The 8490-nt window shown below is 34.8% G+C and overlaps 1 long non-coding RNA gene across 1 annotated transcript in view; it reads right to left on the minus strand.

The window, feature by feature from the left end:
- Positions 1-8490, minus strand: part of LOC148758762 (uncharacterized) — a 260092-nt gene that overhangs the window by 33578 nt on the left and 218024 nt on the right. The gene's annotated exons all lie outside the window — the stretch shown is intronic.

An 8490-nucleotide genomic window follows, 5' to 3' on the forward strand; every position in this document is an offset into this window, starting at 1 on the left:
GATGTTGAGGTGGTATAAATGGACCACATTATTATGAAATACTTCATAAATCCTATTAGGGAATTGAGACTTTACCCCATGGAAAAGAATAGGGATTTTAAGCAGAGGAGTGACATGCTCAGATTTGCTTTTAACAGCTCAGACTGACTGGGGTGGAGTCTAGGGAGAGACAGGAAGCACAGAGATAGGATATTAACAGTGAGTATTGAAATAACTGAATGGATTTGAGGGATATCAATAGGACTTGGGGTCTAGTTAAATGTAGGACTTGGGGTCTGGTGGGGGAAAGTGAATCAAGGGTATATACATTTCTGACTTAGATCAATAGCACCCCTTCACTGAAATAGAATCAAAGCAGAAGAAAGTTAGGGAAGGAAAATTAATGAATTCCATTTTAGCCCTGATGAATTTGGGATGCAAAAATGGCATTCAGGTCAAAATGCTCAACAGACATTTCTTGTTCATAATGAGTTTATAATCAAGTTGCATATTTTTACAGAGTTTGGTTTTTATATTGTGCATTATGACCTTCATGATTATTATTATAGTCAACTTGCTTAAACAAAAGTAAAGACTGTGGGATACAAAGGCACCTTAAGATATGCCTCTTCCCTTGAAGACATCAGGTCATGGGAAGGTAGAGAAGATCTATACTAAAAACACAATTAGAAAGTGTAAAGAATCATGTTTAGTGAAGAGCTAATATATGTATTACAAATAACAAGGGTTATAAGATTGCAAATAATGCAGAGGTTGAACTGAACCAAGGAAGGCTTCATGTACAAAAAGGACTAGATATTGGTCTTGATAAGATACAACCAAAGGAAAATAATAAAGATAGGCACTTCTAATTTGGGGGCAGAAGGGGAAGAAAAATATGTAATTTTATTTATAGTGTTTTTTTTTAATTTATTTTTTAAATTTATTGGGGTGACAATTGTTAGTAAAATTACATAGATTTCAGGTGTACAATTCTGTATTACATCATCTATAAATCCCATTGTGTGTTCACCACCCAGAGTCAGTTCTCCTTCCATCACCATATATTTGATTCCCCTTACCCTTATCTCCCACCCCCCCACCCCCTTTACCCTCTGTATTTATAGTTTTAATGGAACATATGCCTTGAAAAATAGTGCTAAGTAAGCAAATACTTGTCCATCATGCTCACTGTTAAAAGAAGGAGAGGTTTACCAGTACATATCCATTCAGGGGTATAATTTGTACCTTTGGCCTTACTACCTGGTATATCCTTTCAGGGCCTGACAGTTCATGGTGCTGGTGATTTCAAGAAATACTTGTGGTTATATTGAATGAGTAAATAAATAAATGACTCAGAAGAGCTAATAGGCTGTTTGTTTAAGTCACAGGAGATAGCTAAGTAAATGATCAGATTCGGTAGAGTAGTTCATTTATTAGATGAGTCTAAATAATTGTTAAAATCCCTTCAACCTGAAAATATAGGATTCTTCTTGAAGTAACTGTCCTTTCTTCTACAAATAATATACATCACTGACTTTTGTTGTTGTTGTTCCTGACCAAACCTTCATTTGGACATAGTCTGGAGCCAGGTGTAAATACTCTTAGAACTCCTCATCTGAAACTCCTACTTGTGTTCTGTGTTCTGGTGATATGAGAACATCACCAGGTGTTCTTTCCTTATATAAGGAAAGATTTCTGACTTACACAGTTCATAATACAGTTTATCAATATTGTAAGTCCAGATGCCACTAGGTGTCTGGATCTAACAAATAATAGGGAACATATTTTGCTACCTTACTCTCCCTGGGAGAAATTTGCCTTGCCTACTAATACTTTCATTCCTCTAAGAAAACCTACTGTAAAGAGGCAGACCTTTTCTAGTCCAACAAAACTGGAAAAGAATTTCAGCTCTGCCACTTAATAGCCACATCACCTCAGGTAAGTCATTTTACTTTTCTGAAAGTTTCCTTATCTGTAAAATTAGATAAGAGTATTTACCTTACGTAAAATTTTTATAAATGTTAAATGAGATGTTGGATCTTAAGTGTCTACTATAAGTCTTGGCATATAGGAGATTCTAGGAATGGTAAAGGCAAAGCTAATGATGTTTAAATACCTGTCTGTTTCTTCTCCTTCTCTGAAGAATATCAAGTTTCAAGTGGTATTATAGATGTGAAAAGAATAATCTCAACACGTTGACTATTTTTAGTATTAATCATGATGTTTTGTTAAGTAGTTTAAACACGGAGAAAAATATGTCATTTGTTTATAAAGTGCCAAAACATTCAGACCATTAGCTCTGTAGGAAAATCAGCATTTATTTCAACCATATTGAAATCTTATACTAAGGAAGCCCATAGTGAAAGGACAACCCAAACTCATGCTAAGGAAAACATAGCTTGGCCTAAGTCCATCCAGTTGTAAATAAATTTGAACCTTTCTTGATGAACAGGAGTTAGGTTTCTTTATCATCATGGGGAAGAAGAGGTGGAGGCTATAAAAGATGTTTACATAAAATGTTTACACAAGTCTTTGATACATTAATGCATTTGGTCCTTTGAAATAAAGCCTACTTTTGCCTTTACTACTTTCTTTATAAACATATTGTGTAGGAAATCTAGAATTGGAAAATCCTTTCCACCATTTGTCATTAATTTGGTTGCTTCATTTGGTGTACTTTGCCAGTTTTAAGTGAAGGAAATAAAGAGATCATTATATAGTAATGCTGAGTTTTCTGCCTATCTAAAAATAATGAAAACCATCCCACAATAAATCTGAGTATGAAGACCAGCATTGGCCCCTGAAGATGGTCAGGAATAACGGGGCTGGTCAAGCTGTACTCTAATTGAGCACATAAACCTGGGCACTCTGGGTACCAGCGGGTTGGACATGTATGTGTCAGTGTTCAACGATACTGAGTTTACATAGAATAAAAAAAAAAAAAGCAAAACAATTATTTCTTTTGACGCTGAGATAAATGCTGTCTAGAATAATTGTACGGTTAGCATAAAAAAAACCCAAAAAAACCCAAAAACATTTGAAGCGGGCTACCTTCTGACATTCAATGCTGAAAATGTAGTCAAGTGTTTAATAAGACTCCAATAGGAGCTATAAAACTATGGTTATTTAAAAGTGCAAATCTGGTATATCTTTCAAGTATTAAAAACAGACATTCTCCTTGGCAGCTGTCAAGAGAAATGTATCTTAGCAAATTTCCTGACTGAAATAAAGTATTCAGCATTTACTTAAAGATTTTGAAGCTATGGCCCAAATTGTAATTAGCATATTTGTTACTGGCACTGAATTCTTTCTTACCAGGAAACAGATGTAAGAGCAAAGCTGAAAGTGATAAAAATTACATTCTTCATCAGTATAGAAAACCACTCAATGATACTTTTTCATTTCCACTGTTGTCATTCAAAGTACAAATTTTACCAATATTTCGTACTTATTCATAAAAACAAGCAATGGCTAATGCTCTGTAAATGCATGCCTTCATACTGTTAAGATGGCAGGCAGCTATTGCTACACAATTTAATCTCTATCTTGAATGTTCTAATATTGTAATGCTTTGGGCTACAGTGAACCCAACTGAAAATTTGAACTGTTGATGGCAGTCAACGTTCAGATAAAGCTTAAGAGTGACAGCCAGTCAGAGAGAAGAATGATGAGATTTGGCACCAGTCAAAATCTAAGCAAAATATAATATTTTGTTTCAGGTTCTTTTTAAAAGTTTAAACCTCTCAACTGAGGACTTGTTTTGGGTCTATCCCAAGATAGACTAAGGAGCTGAAGAAAGGTCCATTACTTATCCAGTCACAAGATGATGGCTTCCTTTAATTGGCCTATAAGGGGCTGCGTTCTTACTCTGCCTGGCACTGTTGGGTATATTATTCTGCTCCGTCAATCAACCATTTCAGCCCAATAGCTCAGTTGGCTAAATTTTTGTTTGTTTGTTTTGGTTTTATTGGACTTGATCAACTGTTGGAATGAATTGACTAAATCAGCTGGTTATACCACTGGTTCTGACTCACTATCTAGGCTTATTAGAGGCCCACAATAGAGTTCAAAACCACATACATTTCATAGACCAAATAAATGCATGTGGATATCTGTGCTTATATCCATGGACTTATCTCTGCCTCTTACTGTTGTTTCATCTTTGAGCTGGGGTAGGAAGTTTTGAGGCTTTTTCAACCTTGTTCTCTTATTGGCAGAAGGTATTTACAATATTCTCATCGATGTGTTGTCATCATCTTTATCATTATTCAGCTTAAACAATGGAAAGTCACAGAACAAAACCAGGTGAAAAAAGAAGCTTTATTTTTATTCCCTCCCATATTATGTAAGAACAAATCTGAAAATCAGATTTTCTCTTCCTAATTGAATAGCACACTTTTGTTCTTGAACACATGGTATGTGTCTTTGTTTAAAAAAAAAAAAAAAAGGAGTGTTTGGTAACTTTCTATGAAAATTCTGTCAGCTTTCACTGTGGCTGAAATTATAGCTTGGCCAAGTTCTTCAGTGAACTTGATGTAGAAACTCCTTCTCTCTTTCTCTCCTTGTGTTCTCTCTCCCTCTTTTCTCCCTTTTGCTTTTTAAACAAAATCTAAACATAAAATGGCTTTTCCAAAGTATACACTGGGGTACTCACTCACAGCTTATTTCTAAATCCAGGGCAGATACCCTTAAGAGCTGATCAAAGAGATGGAGGATCTTCATTGTTATGATAGACTTAAAAGTTTAAGATAATAAAGTTAGAGAGTGGGGTGATGATGGAGGAAGCAACAAGATATTTGATGCATGGAGCTCATAAATGTTTGAGAAGATTCTGTTGGGGGAATACAGAAAAAATATGGCAGTTCAGGGAATTAATGAAAATGAGCCTAAATTAAATGAAAAGGGGGTTAGTTTATATTTCCATATTCACAATTTTGGGTGTGGGAATTAATACTGGGTGTGGAAATGGGCCACCTCATCAGAATATTAACTGAGCAAGTATTAGAATCACTTGTTTACATCACAAGTGACTAAGCATTATAGATAAGGAAGAGTATGGCATAGCAACCAGTTTGGTGTTGATGAATACTAGAATCTGGAAAGGGGAAAGGATTTCCCAAGGTTATCAGTCAGAGATTGAGTCTATGTATGACAACTACTCTGAGTAGATAAGATATTTTGATCTTCCTAAAAGCTATTCTTACCCATACTGCAGCTAAAACATCAAGATACAATTGTGTTTTAAAATATTTTCAAAATAGTAAAATGTTAGACAATCTACATCTATGACCAATACCAGTAACAGAATGACAAATTTTATTCTCCCTTCAAGAAGCTAATTTTATTATTGAGTGAACAGGATTTGTTATACTTACTGTATAGAGTTTTCTCAACTGTCTCTGGTAAAGAACCAAACTTTCTTCCACCCCACTGCAGTCTGATACTTTTGTAAAATTAGGAGAAAAAAAAAAAAAAAAAAGAAGAAGAAGAAGGAAAATAAAAAAGCCATGGCAATGTCAAACTGCTATAAGAGTTTCTAAATTATTGCTCATAATTTCTCTACTTAGGCCAGCAATAAACAGTTTTAGGATCAGCACCAAGCCACAGACAACATTTTAACAATGGTATAGACTGTCAGAGTTGCAAAATAGTTCCAAAAATTTAGCCTTATTTTTGTCACTTTTTTTTAAATTGAGGTATAATTTACATAAAATAAAATTCCGAAATTATTAATGCTTGTTTAATTATTTTTGACAGTTACTGCTATGGACTGAATGTGTCCCCCTCTTCACTACCCCCCAACACACAAACTAATATATTGAAGCCCTGTCCCCAGATGTGATGGTATTTGGAGATGGGCCTTTGGAAGAGAATTAGGTTTAGATGAAGTCAAGAGGGTGGGGCCCTCATGATGGAATAAGTGCCCGTACAAGAAGGGGAAGAAACACCAGAGCTCTCTCTCTGCCATGAATGTGAGAACATAGCAGGTAGCCATCTGCAAGTCAGGAAGAGGGCTCTCACCAGGATCCTACAACTGAATTGGCTGGCATATTGATCTTGGACTTTTAAGCCTCTAAAACTTTGAGAAATAAGTATGTCTATTTTTTAAACCACCAGCCTATGGTATTTTGTTATAGCAGCCCAAGCTGAATAAATTGCATACACCTGGGTATCCACCAACCAATACAAGATTTAGAATATATAAAATGGCTTTTAGATTCATCTATGGTGTTTAGATTCATCCATGAAGTGTATCAGTATTTGCTCCTTTATTCCATTGTATTTGTTACACACACACACATTAGCCATTACTATTACTTGCTGAGTAAGTGCTAATGTGACTTGGATGCCTTCAATGTCCATATTCTTTCTGTTATTCTACTATTTTGTAGTTTAAGAAGAATTCATCTTGATTGTGATATTGGTGAAATAGTTTACTTTCCCAGACTTCAAGTTGCCCCATAACAGAGAATTAATACTCAGTCATTCAGGAAAAAATAAATGAATCATACATATTTAATTTGGTCCTTCAAATCTATCTTACTCTAGCCACAGATTACCACTTTGGTCTATATCTTGGTATTTAACCTTTTATTTCTGTACATTAGATATAAGTTCCAGTACCTGGTCAAAACTATACTCTCTATAGTTGATAAAGCTGACAGCCTTAAAAAGCAGCATCAAAATTTATCTGAAAGGTACCATAAAGAGTATAGCTGCCTCAATTATGATTGTAAAGCCATATTAAGACTATTCAGACTGCAGATCAGGACATCATCCTGTTCTGTATCAGTAAATACAGCATCCTATAGATGATTCACACAGACAAGCGGAAATGAAGGCTCAGAAAATATTGTTTCTATATTTTGCTAATCTATCTCTATACAACTTATAATTATACCTTGTCTTACCATTGTAAGGTAAAAAAGAATGTATATATGTATATAAGTATTTATATATATAAGTATTTATATATAAGTATTTATATATGTAAAAGTATATATATAGTTCAAGACCAGTTTTAGGTAGGGATTATCAAGATATTGGTAATTCATCACACACCAAGCTTTCCATATTATTAAAATAATGATGTGTTCTTCAACATATGTCTATTTTTATGTGAAAATCATCACCAACTACCGTTAACATAAGAAGTGGATTGCAACCTCCTTTTTCTTTTGTTGAAGTGACACCTTAGGATATGACAATGTATTCACTAAAGGAACTTGCATATCATTAATCTCTCCCTAGCAACAGTTTATATACTGTTAAACTGGTCTTTTCATTGGTTTCTCTATTTCTTTTGGGTACTTGGGACATTTTTAGCTAGAGTGGTTTTACAGTTTGTGTGGCACATTTAATGGCAAATTGTTTTCAGATTCATGTGCCATACAAAAGAATATCGTATGGTATAATGTCTGTGAGTAGGAAATAAAGAGGTATATCTCTAACTCTGTGATTTCCTTTAGCTGCCACATTCTTGTTCATTTCCTACACTTTTTTGTAGGTATTATTCCAATGTATGGATAACGCCCATTATTTAAAGAGGATGTATGGAAAGAGGCTTTAGAGATTCTTTCATAGATGAGGAAATAAGGCCTCAAAACCCTAAGTGACTGTCTCGGTTCCTAAAGCACGTACTGGCCGAGCTGAAATGCACTCTTATTCTCATTATAGTGCTTTGTTTTCTACTCTACACCTCACTACCTCTGCTCTGGCAAACTGTACCACATCATTTATTCATTTAATAAAGTTTCATTGGGAATGATCTAAAAGCATAATGCTATCATCAGCAGTGGGGTGAGTAGCTACAGACAAATTATAAGGCATCTTGCTCATAAAGCATCTTCCGATATCACAGTTAGGTGACAATAGAAGGCAGCATATTACAAATGCTGACACCATCAAAATAAGTATTACAACACATTGAAGGAGAAAGGGATAGGATGCCTGTACCTAGAAGAGGTTAAGATATGTTGTGCAGGAGTAGAGCTTTAATTGGAACCTAAATTATCATGAGGAAATTGGCCCTTCAGAATAAAAGCACAGACAATGATTAGACAAATTTAAGGTCATAACAGAATGATAAATCATAATATCAAACTAGATGAATCATGTGGCCATTTTAAAATATGTAATATCAAGAGTCCTTTCAAAAGTCAAGTTGGTGACATGACCGCAGGAGTTAGACCACCTGCTTGCTCCAACTATCATACTCCCCCAAATCACCTTCCTGGTTGTCCAACAGCTTATCCTGCCTACAGTTTCCATTCCCTTAGTCAGTAGGTTTTCATTTCATTTTGTGTCTACTTTTTTATGGTACTTCTGTTATCACCTGCTACTTCCTGGGCACACTTTATTAACTTTTTTAAATCAATAATAAGTAATTGCTTTTTGTTAAGTTTGTTATAGACCTCAGTCTTAGAAAGATTAAGATATTTACTGTCCTGTCTGGTACCCAAGGTGATTGGGAGTTGTGAAATTGTCTAGGTGATATAAATAATTTCC

The sequence above is a fragment of the Rhinolophus sinicus genome, chromosome 2 (assembly GCF_057876585.1).
Source record: "Rhinolophus sinicus isolate RSI-liver-muscle chromosome 2, RSI-T2T, whole genome shotgun sequence".
Lineage (NCBI taxonomy): Eukaryota > Metazoa > Chordata > Mammalia > Chiroptera > Rhinolophidae > Rhinolophus > Rhinolophus sinicus.